Source organism: Hypanus sabinus, chromosome 13 (assembly GCF_030144855.1).
Source record: "Hypanus sabinus isolate sHypSab1 chromosome 13, sHypSab1.hap1, whole genome shotgun sequence".
NCBI lineage: Eukaryota > Metazoa > Chordata > Chondrichthyes > Myliobatiformes > Dasyatidae > Hypanus > Hypanus sabinus.
The window spans coordinates 13,874,334-13,892,297 of NC_082718.1; the positions used below are offsets into that span (position 1 = coordinate 13,874,334).

At 43.7% G+C, this 17,964-nt stretch overlaps 1 protein-coding gene across 3 annotated transcripts in view; it reads left to right on the plus strand.

Annotated features, from left to right (window-relative positions):
• Positions 1 to 1,320: 1,320 nt before the first annotated feature.
• The window catches only part of LOC132403631 (lectin-like), a 97,238-nt gene continuing 80,594 nt past the window's right edge, over positions 1,321 to 17,964 (plus strand). For all 3 annotated transcript variants that reach the window (XM_059987111.1, XM_059987109.1, XM_059987113.1), the window contains exons 1-2: positions 1,321 to 1,458; positions 6,510 to 6,706. The gene's annotated coding sequence lies outside the window, so the exon portion shown is untranslated. The remainder of the gene's footprint in view (positions 1,459 to 6,509; positions 6,707 to 17,964) is intronic.

Here is a 17,964-nt window from a genome sequence, read left to right on the forward strand (position 1 = left end):
AGTGGTCTCACCAGGGTCCTGTACAGCTGCAGAAGGACCTCTTTACTGCTATACTCAATTCCTCTTGTTATAAAAGCCAGCATGCCATTAGCTTTCTTCATTGCCTGCTGTACCTGCATGCTTGCTTTCATTGACTGAGGTACAAGAACACCTAGATCTCGTTGTACTTACCCTTTTCCTAACTTGACTCCATTTAGATAGTAATCTGCCTTCTTGTTCTTGCCACCAAAGTGGATAACCTCACATTTATCCACATTAAACTGCATCTGCCATACATTTGCCCACTCACCCAACCTGTCCAAGTCACCCTACATTCTCATAACATCCTCCTGACATTTCACACTGCCACCCAGCTTTGTGCCATCAGCAAATTTGCTAATGTTAGTTTTAATTTGTGTAATGAATTTTCACTTGTGTTCGAATTGCCAAAGTCTCCTTGAGTCCTGAACGTGAGTTCTGCCGTCAGGTCTGCAGTCTGACCAAGCCAAGAAAAAATTAACTCAGCAGGACTCAACTTGCAAATAACTCCGCAGAGCTTTGACAGGAGTCCCGAGTCATAACCCAGTGTTGTCTGACATTCGGCTCGAAACGTCGACTGTACTTTCCAAAGAAGCTGCCTGGCCTGCTGATTTCCTCCAGCATTTGTGTGTGTTGCTCGGATTTCCAGCATCTGCAGATTTTCTCTTGTTTGTGGACTGATGCCGCACAAGTTTCCTACAGAACAAAATAAAGTGGCTTACGTTATTTCCCTCCTCTCCGGTAAAACTCTGGAATGGGCAACAGCGGGGAGAGAGGGGGCACCCCAAATGTTTCTTTACTGGTGACATAGGAAGAGTGTTTAAGCGTTCCATTCGTGGGGCAACAGGCGGCAGCGAGTCTTCTTGGCACAAGACGGGTCGAGACCAACGGCGGACTATTCAGAAATGTGGCTCTAGATAGTGAATGAAACAGACAAGCTCTGCTGGAAAAGGGCTCAACAACAATCTTAAACTGACAGGTCGCGATTCCATACCGCTCCTTCATGGTCTAGTAACCGATTTAGCCATTCATCTAAACATCAGTCTCTCCGAACGGCGGCAGAGCGGCGTCAGCATTTTCCCAGCTTCTATCCTTGCTACCTTCTCCCTCTAACAACCTCGCCATTCCCTTCTCCAGAAATTTCGCCGACCTACTCGTCAGATGCCATGGAACACATACACTTGGGCAGGACACACTTCTCGGTTACTCAACGCCACAGAAGATTTAAAGAGAGACTTTGTTGGTACTGCGAGGAAATGGGACATTACCTGGCCATGAGCCAAAGAGGTTGGGAAACTCCTGGGAGCCACAGTGAGGAGAGATTTGTGACATTCCCTGGAGCTTCTCCTATAAGCACTTGCTCGGTGTTACATGTACCCTCTTCGATATGGAATCGAAAGGAGTTTCCCATTCGGGCATTTGTTGATTCGGGTTCAGCAGGTAATTTTAGATTTTGCGGGGCGGCACGACAAATAGAGTCCCTATCTCTAAGCTTGATCATTTTACGATCCCGGCCCTGGGATAGTAGACCTCTTGAGCCGGGTAAAGTTTGTTACATTTCCGGACCGTTAGGCTTTCGGATAGAGAATCGTCTTTAAAGCTCCCCTTGAAACATTCAATAAGGTCCATTTTATTGTTGTCTCCGCATGTCCTTGTGATTGACTGCTCCCAGGGAGTCATTCCTGCCGGCAGCTTCGTCTTTTCATCGGTTTCTCAGAATCGCGAGTATGTGAACCGAACGCCCGAGATCAAAATGAAGATCACGAACCAGTGCCCGACTTTCCTGAGTTAGAAGCTATTAATGAGTTTAAGGGAGTCCCTCCTGAATACACAGATCTCCTCGAAGTGTTTAGCAAGAAAAGAACGACCTCGCTACCACCCCATCGTGATTATGATTACGCTATTGATATATTACCGGGTTTCTGCCCTTCTCCAGGGAGGCTGTTCTCCCTATCTAGTCCTGAGACACGGGGTATGAAGAATTACCTCAGAGGCGTTGGCAGCGGGGTTTATCAGACCCTTGACGTCCCCTGCAGGGACGGGGTTTTCCTTGTCAGTGAGAAGGACGGCAGCCTAAGACCGCGTACCTTTTTCAAATTCATATCAGGAATATGTTCATCGTGTTCCTCAGGGTTCATTTGACGACAACTTCTTTGTCAAGCTAGCGAAGTATGAATTTCATGTTCCTTTTTAAAATTTGTTATTTCGCAGAGAGACCTATTAATGGATCCGTATAAAACTGGCGCCTTTCGGGACTGACCACTCCCATTTCCGTCAAGCAGGTTCGGAGATTCTTGGGCTTTGTTAATTTTAACAGGAGATCTATTTTTAAAAAAAAATTAGCTCCGGGGCTGCTCCTTTGATTAATCTTACCAAGAAATGGTCGCTTCGTTTCTGTTGGACAGCAGATGTGGATTCCACCTTTAAGGACCCTAAGAACCGTTTTGTCCCTGCTCCCATATTGTGCCCGCCCAACGGCGATCTGCCCTTTGTGTGGAGGTAGATACCTGTACTTCCGAAATGGAGTAGGGGCAGTACTGTCCCAACGTTTCACCACTGATAAATGTTGCATCCCCGCGCTTACTTTCCGAAACTGTTGTCACCAGACCAGGGGTCAGCAACCTTTACCACTGAAAGAGCCACTTGGACCCGTTTCCCACAGAAAAGAAAACACTGGGAGCCGCAAAACCGTTTGACATTTAAAATGAAATAACACTGCATACAACGTTTTTTTTGCCTTTATGCTATGTATAAACAAACTATAATGTGTTGCATTTATGAAATTGATGAACTCCTGCAGAGAAAACGAAATTACATTTCTGCATGCAACAAAAACATTTTGAACTCCGAAAAAAAGACGTTGGGTTGAAAGTTACTTTTAAGTAAAATACTCAATGTCTATTTGAGTCCTTCTTGTATTTATGAAAAACGCCGAACTTAAATTTTCCGCCAGCAGCAAACCAAAAATAACATCAGCCAGCTGTCAGCCTGAAAAATAAAAGGACTATTTCACTGAACAATGAAAAAATATGAATATACATAAAATAATAGGCAATTAAAATATTTATCATACTTGGTTAATGGGATTTCTGCTCCTGGACCTCAGCGCACAGCGTCTGCACATCAGGGCTGTATGACGTCACCTTCATCTTTACACAGGATCGCAAGCTGTCATCTGTGAGGCGTGCGCGATGTTTGTTTTTAATAAAGTTCATGTTGGAGAACACCTGCTCACTTACATATGTGGATCCAAAGATCGACAGGACTCAAAGCGCATACTTTTTAATGTTTACATAAATGTCGGGCATAGCATTCCATGTTTCGAACACAAGTTTGTCCGGTTTTGGAAGGTTTTCAATATCACTCCATTTGTGTTTCTGAGCAAGAACGGCCTTCTGACGGGCAACATCTTCAAGGTCTGCTGTCAAGCGTCTAAACTTGGACACCCATATGTCTTTGTCGGCTATGTCGGCCAGTTCCATCTCAAGATCAGGTTGACTCACACCTGCCAATGCAGTCGTATTCAGTAGGGAAGGATCGATGCTTAAGGGAGTGACCGGGAAGGATAATGTGTTTTTTTCCTCTCTGAACTCACAGAAGCGTTTCCCAAACGATGTTTGCATTGCGATGATTGCAGAATGTAAATACTCCGAAATTATCATGTCGTGACCTTGTTTGAACTCTCTCAAATTGGGGAAGTGAGACAAAGTGCCTTTCTGTAAATCTCTGGCAAGCAACGTCAACTTGCGCTCGAATGCCAAGACATCCTCCAACATGTGCAGGGCTGTACGTCCTTTCCCCTGAAGAGCTGTGTTCAGCGTGTTCAGGTGCGCTGTCATGTCTACCATGAAGTGTAGCTTTTCCAGCCACTCTGGCTGTTCCAGCTCAGGAAAGGTGAGCCCTTTGCTGCCCAGGAAAGTTTTCACTTCTTCCAGACACGCGACAAAGCGTTTCAGCACCTTCCGTCTGGACAGCCAGCGATAAAAACACGTTGTAGCGGTGTCAGTAAACTGCAGTCAAAGATAGCTTTATTCGAACTAAACAGCCTTGCTTTTAAGCCTCCCTCAACCCAGCCCCCATGGACGCAGATGCTGCAAAAGACGCGTACTCACAAACCCCCGTAGGCTATCTCCCTTAGCCGGAATGCTGGCTAATTGTGAGCCGTTTCGGATGTGCCAGGAAATGTGTCGCCACACTTAGATTGTACAAGATCACCATAATCTTCAAATTTAGAATTACATTTCAAAAGCTAACAAACTAACATAAAATACATTTTAATTAAATACTGACCAATTATTTCCCAAAGCCACAGGGAGCCGCAGCACAGAGGTGAAAGAGCCACAAATGGCTCGGGAGCCGCAGGTTGCCGACCCCCGCACCAGACAAATCAAATTATGATATTGTTCACCGGGATCTGTTGGTTGTTAAACTGGTTTGGAAGAGTGGCGGCACTGGTTTACAGGGGCGATGTACCGTTTATAGTTTGAAAAGATCATAAAAAATAGCTTATATCGAGATCGACAAGAGAATTAACTCATGATAAGCCTGTTGGGCATTGTTTTTTTTTTACCTGTTTTAAAAGTAACACTACTTATCGCCCAGGTTCACCCTGTCTGTGCAATTTGAGCCCCCCCCCCCCCCACCCATTGGATAGATAGACTGGATTTGATATATACGGAGAATAAACTTTGACTCCTGTCATGTAGGATATTCATCGCCAAGTCAGACAAATATTGCAGAGGAGTAATTTAGATCCTAGTAATGTTCCACTGGGTCGCCTTTTTGTGCCACCCGAACTTAGGTCGGAGGTGCTCAAATGGGGACATGCACCCAGGAGGATAACGGCCTGCTCTGAGATTTCAAACAGCTTAGATTTCATAAAACAACATTATTGGTGACCTGGTGTTAATAGGGACGTCGTCATTTCTCCAAGCCTGTGATGTTTGTGCCCATTCCGTATTCTAATTCTCCTCCTCAGGGTCTTCTCTGTCCCCTCCCATTCTCTTCCCACCCCTGGTCCCATCACTCACCGCATTTTATCAATTACTTGTTCCCTTCATCCTCCTCTCCTGTTATTTTAGTCCTGGGTGATCGATTTTCTACGGCTTGTAAATTTCTCCCCACCCTAAACTGCCAACTGGCCACGAAACTGCAGACTGGTTATTACAGCAGGAGTTTAAGGTACTTGGATGTCCTTCTGCTGTAAACTTGTTGGAGCTGCCTCGAGCTTTTCTTCTGGTTTTCACCAATGAATGAATGGTCAAAGTAAGAGTTCTAACCAAGTTCGGAAGGCACCCTTTGTTGCCTTGTTTCTGGTAACCAATCCTCTTGGAGTGCCCATTCAATTTGGGCAGAGATAGCTCATAACATCCATTTGTCACTTAGTATGTCTCCTTTCAAATGTCATTTTGGGGTTGAGCCTTCTCTTTCTCGAGCAGTCAATGTTCTGTCTCCTAAACAGTTTGTTGTGCACTGTGGAAGGTGATGGCTTCAAGCCAAGAGGACTGGACTTTGGTGAGGCAGCAGTTTCATGCTAACAGGAGGAGGCACCTGTGTCCTTTTTGCGTGGGTCAGCAAATTTGTCTCTACCCAAGATCTCCGCCTTAAAATTGAATCCCAGAAACCAACTCCTTGATTCATTAGAGCCTTTATGATTGTTAAGAGGATCAGTCCTGGAATTTATAGATTACAGCTTTCCGTCTCTCTGAATTCATCCCAACTTTCATATATCTAAACTTAAACCCCTATTCTAGCGGTCCTTTAGCCCCTTCGCCAAAACTTCCCCCTCCTCCTAGTGTCACCAATGGATCACGCTGTCCACAAATTGCTTGACTCCTAGCAACTTAAGGCACAGTTACAGTGTTTAGTTGATTGGGAGGGGCGTGGTCTAGAGGAAAGGAGTTGAGTTCCAGTCTGGGATATTTTGAATCCTGATCTGATTACTGGTTTTCTTTGGCCTCGCCCCGATTACCTGGAGTCAGCTTTAGAAAGGGGGATTCTAGTATGCGGACTGTATTTTCTCAGTGTCAGCTCATGGGTATACATCGTTCCTTGGCTTGTTTACCTTTAATGTCTAATTGTTTGCCTGTGTACTTGCTCTGGTTTTTCACCTTGTTTTGCAGGTGTCTTATTTGGTGTCGTGAACATTGTCAAACTCTTTGTATTTATCACTTTATTCAATTCAGGATAATTTAATGAGCTCAGTATTTTCAAGGTTATGTATTGTAGTTGTTGGCTTTGGGCATTATTGCTTTGTCTGGACACCTGTGTTTTCTGATTGGGGCTGAATTCCTACAGGCTCCAGGGTGTATGTCAGGGGGACATGTCAACCCATCTTTGCTCAGCGATTATGGTTCCCTGTCGGACCGAGTTCATTTGTGTATTGTGACTAATTGCTGTTCGCCAACATTCAGTATTGTTTGCTAGAGTTCTTGTTTGAGTTTCTATTGAATTTTTGTAATAAATCTTTCATTTTGTTTGAATTTCCAAAGTCTCCAGACTCCTGCACTTGAATTCGCTAGTGCCCCCCACAGTACGAATGAACCAAGAAAAACTAACTCAGCAAGATTCAATGTGTGATCTGATCTGGCAAAGCAGAAGGCCACAATCAGCAGGCATGAGCAGCAGCTACAGGAAATGAACATTGCTCTCTCTGCCATCAAGGAAAATCTAACAGCCAAGGAATCAGGTATGCCACGACCTCAAGGGGTGGGGGGGGGGGGGAAAGAGTGCCAATAGCTCCCGAAATCTGTCTGTTCCAGAGTGCTTGGACAGGTACCCTGAGTTGTGCTGAGGGTCCATAACCCAGTGTTCTCTGATGTTCAATCATTCAGGAGATCATCCATTAGTGGACTAATCATACAAAAGTAATTCAGATGTACAAAAGTAATGAAAACACACACTGATAAAACAAATTAAAATTGCATGACAGATTCTTAGAGTACGTTGTGGAATTGGGGATCAAAGAAGACCATAAGATATAGGAGCAGGAGTAGGCCGTTTGGCCCATCAAGTCTGCTTTGCCATTCAGTCATGGGCTGATCCAATTCTTCCAGTCATCCCCACTCCCCTGCTTTCACCCATACCCTTTCATGCCCTGGCTAATCAAGAACCTATCTATCTCTGCCTTAAATGCACCCAATGACTTGGCTTCCACAGCTGCTCGTGACAACAAATTCCACAGATTTACCACCCTCTGATGAAAGTAATTTCTTCGCATTTCTGTTCTAAGTGGGCACCCTTCAATCCTGAAGTTGTGCCCTCTTCTCCTAGAATCCCCAACCATGGGAAATAACTTTGCTATATCGAATCTGTTTAGGCCTTTTAACATTCTGACTGTCTCTGAGATACCCCCCCCCCCCCCCCATTCTCCTGAACACCAGGGAATACAGTCCAAGGGCTGGCTGACTTTCCTCACATGGTAACCCTTTCACTCCTGGAATCATTCTCATAAATCTTCTCTGAACCCTCTCCAATGTCAGTATATCCTTTCTAAAATAAGGAACCCAAAACTGCACACAATACTCCAAGTGTGGTCTCATGAGTGTCTTACAGAGCCCCAACATTACATCCCTACTCTTATATTCTATACCTCTCAAAAAGAATGCCAACATTGCATTTGCCTTCTTCACAACCAACTCAAACTGGAGGTTAAACTTTAGAGTATCTTGCACAAGGACTCCCAAGTCCCTTTGCATCTCTGCATTTTGAATTCTCTCCCCATCTAAATAAGTCTGCCTGTTTATTTCTTCCACCAAAGTGCATGGCCACACACTCTCCAACATTGTATTTCATTTGCCACTTTGCCCATTCCCCTAAACTATCTGAGTCTCTCTGCAGGCTCTCTGCTTCCTCAACGATACCCACTCCTCCACCTATCTTTGTATCATCAGCAAATTTAGCCACAAATCCATTAATCCCATAATCGAAATCATTGGCATTCTTCGTAAAAAAGCAGCGGTCCCAACACAGACCCCGAACTCCAATGGTTACCGGCAGCCAGCCAGAAAAGGATCCCTTTATTCCCACTTTCTGCTTATTGCCAACCAGCCAATGCTCCACCCACACTAGTAACTTCCCTGTAATTCCATGGGCTCTTGTCTTGCTCAGCAGCCTCATGTGTGACACATTATTAAAGGCCATCTGAAAATCCAAGTACACCACATCTACTGCATCTCCTTTGTCTACCCTTCTTGTAATTTCCTCAAAAAATTGCAGCATGTCAGTTGGGCAGGATTTTCCTTTCAGGAAACCATGCTGTCTTTGGCTACCTTGTCATGTGCCTTCAGGTATAACATAATCTCATCCCTAACAATCGATTCCAACAACTTCCCAACCACTAATGTCAGGCTAACAGGTCTCTCTACCTTTCTGCTGCCTCCCACCCTTAAATAGCAAAGTAACATTTGCAAATTTCATCTGGTACAATGCCAGAATCTATCAATTCTTGAAAGATTATTATTAGTTCTTCCGCAATCTCTCCAGCTATTTCCTTTCAACCCGGGGGTGCAATCCATCAGGTCCTTGAGATTTATCCACCTTCAGACCATTAAGCTTCCCGAGCACCACCTCAGTCGTAATTTTCACTGCACATACTTCACTTCCCTGTCATTCTTGAATGTCTGGTATACGGCAGATGTTTCCCACTGTAAAGACGGATTAAAAATACACATTCAGTTCCTCTGCCATCTTTGCATCTCTCAGTACAATATCTCCAACGTCATTTTCTATAGGTCCTATATCTACCTTCAACTCTCATTTCCCCTTTATATACTTAAAAGCTTTTTGTATCTTTGTTATTAGGAATCAGCTTCTTTCATAATTCATCTTTTCCTTCTTAATAACCGTATTAGTTTCCTTCTGCAAGTTTTTAAAAGCTTCCCAATGCTCTATCTTCCAGCTAGCTTTGGCTTCCTTGTATGCCCTCTCCTTTGTTTTTACTTTGGCTCTGACTTCATTTGTCAGCCACGATAGTGTCTTTACTCCATTTGAAAATTTCTTATTTGAAATAATACTGTCTTGCACTTCCCTCATTTTGCACAGAAATTCCATCCATTGCTGCTCTGCTGTCCTTCCTTTCCAGTCAACCTTGGCCAGTTTCCCTCTTGTGCCATTGTAATTTCCTTTATTCCACTGAAATACCAACACATTGGAATTTAGTTTCTCTTTCTCAAATTTCAAAGAGAACTCGATCATATTGTGATCACTGTTCCCTAAGGATTCCTTAACTTTAAACTCTCTTATCACCTCTGGATCATTGCAGAACACCCAATCCAGCACAGCCAATCCCCTCATGGGCTCAACAACAAGCTGTTTTAAAAAGCCATCCCTTAGACATTCTACAAATTCTCTCTTGAGGTCCGGTACTGGCCTGGTTTTCCCAGTCCACTTTCATGTTAAAATCCCCAATGATTATCATGACATTGCCTTTCTGACATGCCTTTTCTATCTCCAGCTGTAAATTGTAATCCACATCCTGGCTACTATTTGGAGGCCTGTATACAAATGCCTTGGGGTTCTTTACCCTTGCCATTTCTAAAATCAACCCATAACGACTCTATACCTTACAATCCTATGTCATCCCTTTCTGATGATTTATTATTATTACACACAGGGCCACACCACCCCTTCTGCCAACTAACCTATCTTTCTGATACACTGTATATCCTTGGACATTCAACTGCCAGTGCTAGCCATCCTTTAGCCAAGTTTCAGAGATGGCCACAACGTCATACTTGTCAAACTGTAGCTGAATTTCAAGATCATCCATGTTATTTCTTATGTTGCATGAATTCAAATACAACACTCTGTCCAGTATTTGTTGCTTTCTGTTTTAACTGCACCACGTCTCTATTGCCCTGTAACTCATCCCACTGGCTGTGATTATGCCTCATCTCCTGCCTGTCCTTTCTATCATCTCTGTTGCACACTATCTTTTATTTGTTTTCCCTTTCCTCAGTCCTATCACTCCAGTTCCCATCCACCTGCCAAATTAGTTTAAACCCTCTCTAACACTATTAGACCTGCCTGCTAGGATATTGGACGCCTTTGGGTTCAGGTGTAACCCATGCTTTTTGTACAGGTCATAGCTCCCCCAGAAGACACCCCAATGATCCAGGAACCTGAAACCTGCCCCCTACACCAGTCTCTCAGCCATGCATTAATATGGCTGATCATGCTATTGTTGTGCTCATTAGCACGTGGCACAGGCAGCAATCCTGAGATTACTACCCTGGAGGTCCTGCTTTTCAGCTTCCAAACCAATTCCATGAATTCTCTCTTCAGGATCTCCTCCCTTTTTCTACCCATTTCATTGGTACCAATGTGTACCAGGACTTCTGGCTGTTCACCCTCTCCCTTCAGAATACTCTGCACCCGACCCGAGACATTCCACACCCTGGCACCTGGGAGGCAACACACCATGTGTGTATCTCTATCAGGCTGACAGAACCTCCTGTCTGTTCTCCTCACTATGGAAACACATATGACTATGGCATTCCTCATCTTTTCTCCCTTCTACACCATGGAACTAGGCTCAGTGCCAGAGACCTGATCACCATGGCCGTCCTCTGTCAGGTCATCCCCCTCAGGAACATCCAAAATGAGATAACGATTACTGACGGGGATGGCCACAGGGGTGCTCTCTACTATCTGAGCTCTTCCCATCCCTTCCCTGACAGTCACCCACTTATTTCACTCCTGCAGTCTCAGGGGGACAAACTCATTGAAGCTCCTATCCATCTCCTGCTCACTTTCCCTAATAAGCTGTAGGTCATCAAGCCGCAGCTCCAGATTCCTAACACGGTCTCTCAGGAGCTGCATCTCAGTGCACCTGGCGCAGATGTGGCCATCTGGAGGACTGGAAGAATCCCAGGATTCCCACATCTGACACCCAGAGCAAAGTACTAACCCTACAGACATGCTCTTTATTCTTATTTTTTTTAAAAAAGGAAAAAAACGAAGTCCACTTACCCAATTCCCTGCTCAAAGCTCAAATGAGCCAAAGTCCTCTCTGCCTCAGATCACTCTGTTGATGACTGCTCCAGTAGACAGTGTCTCCCTTTTATACCTGAACCTTCCCTTCTAACTAACTCATGAATAGCGTTCCAGTTATAGCTGCTGGTAGGCCGCATAAATGGACAAACACTTTCGAAGCTCCCTTTTTAAATAACCGCTCCCAACCTGCGAGAGATGCCTCTTGGTAAAGCTCAGTTGACGCCACTGATCGGTCATGTACAATGTTCAAATGCATCCATGGATGAGGGTAGTATCGCATACTGTTCTAATATTAATTGTGCGTAATGTGATAATCGTATTGTTTAATGTGTATCAACTTTAAAAAGTGGAATGCTGAAGTTATGCAAAAAGGACAAGGACCATGGTGTTGTAATACAGAGAAAATGAATGCTGGCATAAAGATAGTATGACTTCAGGAAGCAAATGTTATCTTTGTCTTTATGTAATTTAAGTGTAGCATACTTGCTGGGGGTTCATGGCAGTCCTATGGGTAGTAAACAGAATGAGAGGATGATAATGAACTGATAAGTATATTTGGATCAAAAGGAGGGAGATGTTGGCGAGGAAGAGCTAGTCCACAAATCAGTGAATGTGAATGAATCAAGGACAGTGGAAGGAGACAAACCATTTGTCTTTGTTTTTGCCATGAGGTCAAAGGAATGGAGGCTGCAATTTTGAGAAGCTGCACAGCATCCTCCATTTTGTGAATTAAAGTTGCTTGGCTGAATCAGTGCTTTAAAGTAGACGCAATGATGCTCTAGGTAATCTGCTAGACTAGAGATGTTTTCCAAATAAGTTATTTGTGAAGTGTTCTTTGGTTAGATATAACATGCAGGTTTGTAAATAGCATGGTCTGTGTCTGCCCTGAGTGACTTGAGCTGGTCACAGGTTGGTAACTGATGTCAAACAAAGACTCATAAATTATCAGTTGTCACTTGCCAGAAATAGGGCAATAAATGGATGCTGGCTTGGACCAGAGCCAATAAGGTGTTCTAGGTCAGTCAGACAACACTGAAATGCAACATTCAAACTGGAAGGAATGAATATAAAAGCAACGGCTTTGAATACAAAATTGGGACAACTCTCCAGAGACCAACCCTCGGGTTTGTGGAGTATCCCACGGACTTGTGGAAATCAGATCAGGACCATAAGGAACACATGGCCAGCATAGGCTCCTTTTCCTGGTATTACCTTTTCCACCCTTTGACTGTTCATGGAACATCAGGAAAACATAACAGATGTACACACAGGTATTCGGTTGTGTAAATTCATGTACTCTTCCATCGAGACAATAAAGGTATGTGTCAGGAATTACAGATTCTCTCTATGCTACTCTGATCATTATTACTAAGGGGAAAATCATTGTAACAAGACAAAATTCACAAACACAATGGCAGACTGAACTAAAGTTGAGCTGACAATTGAGCACTGAACCAGAGTTCTGGTGCTCTTTAAATATTTAAATCCTGCTGCCAAAACATGCCTGCTAATTAATGGAACTGGCCTGAATCTTTAAGGGGGCTGTGCAAACTATCGATATTCCAGAGAATCAGAGTGTCTAAAGGCAGGAAGCTGACGTGTTTGGGTGCATACTGTAACACAATAGCACACTGTCTGTTACTGCAAGGGCTTTGGAGAACAAAGGCAAGGAAGTCACACTGATAATCTACGGCGTTACAGTGAGACCTCATTTGGAGTTCAGAAGGTGATTTGGTCTCTATCTGAGACAGGAAATGCTTGCCTTGAGTCAGTTTGGCATTGATTTACCTGATGCATTTGTGGAGTGAAGGAATTGTCCATTGGAGAAGGATTGAGGAAAATTAGATTAAAGTCACTGCTATACAGATATAAACAACTGCAGGTGAAGCCTTTGCAAGTCTTAGGGTTCTGAGAGAGGTGAATGAGAGACTGTTTCTTCAGTCTCATTCTCAGGATGGTTTCTAAATTTCAGGATTTAGGAGTGAATGTTCATTGTGCAGAAAACGGGGGACGTCCTGAATATTCCACGTCAGGATTGTGGGTGATCGGAATGTACAGACTATCTTTATTACAATATGGGGGGGGCATCTCAATAAATACAGCTGCCAGCCTGCAGTAAACTCAATTCCTCAGTGAAGGCCCCCAGGGTGGGAACCATTGGACATCACTATTCTCACCTCTGTGACCCCAGTGCATCTTCAAAGTGCTTCCCCTTAATTAAATTCCCTCGGGTTTCCAAAAGAGACAATGATGCATCAAGAGCTCCACCAACACCACCTTCAAACAAACGTGTTTCAGGACAATTCCAGTTTCAACAACAATATCACATCAAAGGATGAAGTTTAAAAATGTGAGGTATGACAGAGGAAGACAAATGACACATCTTCAGAACAATATGAGTGATACACAAGCATGCTGGTGCTGAAGAAGGTACTGAAACAGGATTGTGTTTAACCCCTATAGGATATGCAAACAAAAGATGATTGAATTAGACAATAGTGGTGTGTTAGAATCTTACAGACAGCCTGGGTCAGAACAAATTTGTGAGATATAATCTCCTTGGAAACAAAGCCATTCTGACTCCCTAATCAACCCCAGTCATTCCAAAATCATGTATACCTATCCTTCAGAATCTGCTCTGGTAACCTACCTACCTCACATATTAAGCTCACTGGGCTTTGTTCCCTAGATTTTGCATTGCAAACCGTTTTAAATAAAGGCAATACATTCGCTACCCTCTTGTCTTCGAATGCAACACCCATTGTGAATGTGGGATGTCTCAACCAACATTTCCCACTTTCATCATGAGCATCCCATCATGTTCTTTGAAATATCTCATCAGACTCAGGAGATGTATCTACCTTCTCACATTTTAAAACATCCAGTACCTACTCTGCTGCTCTGCAGACTATTCCCAAGACATCCTCATTATCTCATGTTCTGAAGACTTCATGGTAAAAGCTCTGGTAAAGACAGGAGAAATATTCATTGAGGAACTTCACCATTTCTGCAGCTCTACACAGAGATGTCCACTTTGGTTGTTACATTTCTTCCCAAATATAAAATATCTTGGAATTTCCCTGAATCTTCATTGCCAAAGCTACCTCAAGCACCCTTAATTTTCTCACTTGTTTCTTTGTATTCTCCTCTATCCTGTGTATTTGTTCTGGCATTCACTTGATCACAGCTGCTTGAATCTCACACATGCTGTTCTCCTGAGCAGTGCCTCAGTGTCCCTCATTCCAAAATTTGATTCACAGTCGAAGAGTTATTCACCAGAGTTCTGGAAATCTTGACACCACTCAGGGAGAGTCCACTCCTGAATTTTCAATGGGATTTTCCTGTGCACGGTCACCCTGTTTCCAGTTTAAAATTCCCCCAAGTGACGTCATCACATTGCAGCAGGAAAACCTCATCTGCAGTGAGATGTTCAACTCATTGACAGGATGAACAATAGTTCATGTTTACTCACTGAAGGTTCAAAGTCCAAAGTACAAGTATTATCAAAGTATTTATAAATTAGACAACCTTGAGATTTGTCTGCTTGTGGTGGCAACAAAGCGAGAAACCTGAAAGTGCTCAATTAAGAGTCCCACACCCAATGTGCGGAGAAAGAAGAAAACACAGATCATGCAAACAATAGAGGCAAGCAACAGTATTCTGAGCCAAATTGAGTCCTTAGACCCAAATCACTAGAGCAGCTGGAGTAGGCCAAAGCCTCAGTTTCAGTTCATCATGTAGCGGGGCAAATTGCCACAAAGCTCGCAGACATGAAGCTCGCACAGCAGCCAGAGCCATCTCACAGCCTCAGCTCTGCGGAAGGAGTGAAAATCGCAGAGGAGCGAGCAGCATTGGCCTGACCCTCGCCTCCAGTCCTGACACCCTGCCTTTTCAGTCTACCTTGGCTGGCATTTAAATTGTTTGAACTCCGGATTGTGCCTTGTGTTAGGACCCGAGCCCTGCCTCAGCAATGCACTCTAGGCCAACATCTTGCTCCTCGGTCTGAAGCCATTCTCGACATCTCCAGATCACCTCAGTGCTTAGAGCGATCCAACCTCACACCCACTTTAGGTGGATGGACATCGAACCATGTTTGCCTCGACCCTCTCTGAATAGCTCGCTCTAGTTCCATCCCCAACATCGACACCACCTCCATCTGCAATCCCACCTCTAACACGTTACATTCTGTCTTTACAAAGCACCAGCACGTGTCATCCCTTGAGTCAGCCTCACCTCTACATTGTTTGCGGTGATTGTTTACCACAATTTGCCTCATAACAAGTGTTATTAATGTTATTAGTCATATTTCTTCCCTTTTGAACTACCATAAGGCTGTCCCCCAACTGCAGTAATGCCATTTTAAACCAGAAGAACAGACATCTGCAACTGGAAATGCAGGATTTGCTGAAACAAAAAAATCTAAACTTTGATTGCCTCTCTGGCAAAGTTAATGAACTTGTAGATTTCTCCCCATTATTTTCAGGACCAGGAATCACAATTGATTCCTCACCCACAAGACTGGGGGTTGCTTCTGACAGTAAAAGGCTAACACTGAATTACATTCTTTGTCCTCACAGAGATCTGGGACCTCTCCAATCTCCAAAATTACATCTCTTCCTTGGCTGTTGTTACTCTCTGTCTCAGCTTCCTAACCTCGGGACAATTCCAGGCTGCTGGTACCAGCTTCTGCACATCTCACAGCTTGCTGCTCCCTGCTCAATTAGAGAACTCACATACACTCCATAATTCAGAAGGTTTCATACATTATCCTTCTACCCAATGAAACAGGCTTCTTCTGAGACCAGTGTTTATAAAGCTCCCTCTCACGTTCTTACAGACACCTCATTGGCAACTTCCTGCAGGAACCTAAAAGAGATTCTCCATTACCCCTCTAACATCCTGCTGTTCCCCCTCCTCCCCCATGTACAGAGAACATGCCTCTGCCAGGCCTATTTCTCACCAGTCTACCCAAGACCCTGGCATACTCTGGGTATAATCTCTGACGGCCCCAGTCACTGCAGCATCCATCCACTCAGTGGCAAACCTGCCCTGCTGCCCTGCTGTTTGTGCTGTTTGGCTCTTTAAAGGTTGGTTGGGAAAAGGGCATCTATGAAATTCAAAGCCAGCAGCTGTGAGAGGACAGTGCTCAAATGAACAATGTGCTTCTGAGCCTGGGGTTACTCTGAGAAACTGGTTCACACTGCTTTCTGTGTCTTGGAGTTAAAGATCTCCATCTTTATGCAGATTTATGCAGGATGATGATCCCTGCTGAACTAAATCCATGAAAGTTATGATACCAATTTCTAATCCTGAGCTTCACTTTAAAGAACTGCCTTCCCTTGAGGGGAGTTTTGATGGTAGGGTGTATAAATGCATGAAAGGTTTAGGGTGAATTATGAGAAATATTATAATGAGTGGGAGGGGCACAATTGGTAAAAGAAGCAAAGTTTCACATAAGCAAAACACACCTAAACACAAACGTATGGTAAGTAGTAAGATTTGGCCAGATGGGCACACAAGCCCATTCAATATTCCCATCTATGAATGAGTCTAAATGTACTTATACCCAGACTTTCATGTGGACATCTTTACCCGCAGACCCCCTGTCAATCTTCCCACTCTTTCATCTGAAATCTCCGCCTTCCAGTTTTAAACTCCTTTGTCCTGGGAAATAACATGTGGAGAATTTACCCCTTTGTTCCTCATAAACCTCAACAAAGCCAACACTTACCCTCCTTTTCAGGAAAGCAGTCCCAGACTCTCCAATCATCCCTTTATAAGTGAAGGTCTCCAGACCTAGCAACATTCCTGTGAATCTTTTGTGCACTCTCTCCTGCTTCATCACATCTTTCCTAAAGCATAGCAAGCAGAACTGCACAAAATACTCCAATAGTTTTTGAACCAATGATTTTTACAGCTGCATCATGAAGTCCCAACTCCTGTACTCAGTGCTTCAACTAAGGAAGGCAAACATGTCACATGCTGTCTTCTCACACTGTCTACACGTGTCATTGCTTTCCGGGATCTGTGTTCTTGTACCCCTAGGTCTCCCCAACCAATAACGCTCTTCAGGACCCTGCCATTAACTGTGCAAGTCTTGATCAGGTTTACATTGTGAAATGCATCACTTAACACTTGTCTGGTTAAATTTCCTTTTCCAAAGATAAACAGGACAATCCGTCAGCCTTTCCATGATTAGTTGTCCTCTTGAATTCAATCTTGTAATTGTGGCCTCCAAGAAACAGAGCACAAGTCCGCATTTGTGGTGTTGCTGTTAGTAAAACACTCTTCTGTAGTCTGAAAATGGACACTGGTGGTTGATGATCGGCCACAAGGAAAAGCTCTCTCCCATACAAGTACTGTTAGAAAGTTTTACACCCCAAACCAGATTCAAGAATTCTCTGTCAATCTGAGTATAATTTTTCTCCGCAGCAGTAAGAGAGTGTAATGCTAAGGTTATAGGGCATTCACTTCCATCATAAGGCATCACAAGCGAGCTTCACTGAATGATGTGGATCATGAAGTGTGAGTACAGTGGCTGACATCACCATTTCCTTTACCCTTTGCAAAGTCACCTCACATTGCTATGTCCAATGACATTTTTTCCCAATCTATAGCAATGAGTTCAAGTGCTGGCACACAGTAGCCAGGTTTGGCAGGAACCTGTTATAGTAATTGACAAATTGTAAAAAGGACTGCAGCTGTGATACTTCCTTTGGCCTTTGAGCATCCACCACTAATTGAATTTGTGTCTAAATATTGTGCATCAATGGTGTGACCATAGTGAGTTATGCTTGGTTTAAAGAATTATTCACACTTGTGTCTTTCTCTGAGCCCATAATCTTTTAATCATTTTAACACTGTCTTGAATTTTTGCAGATGTTTTTGTCATCTTTACTGGTAACAATGATGTCATCTGGGTAACACTGAGTGTATGGACAGTCTTGCAGC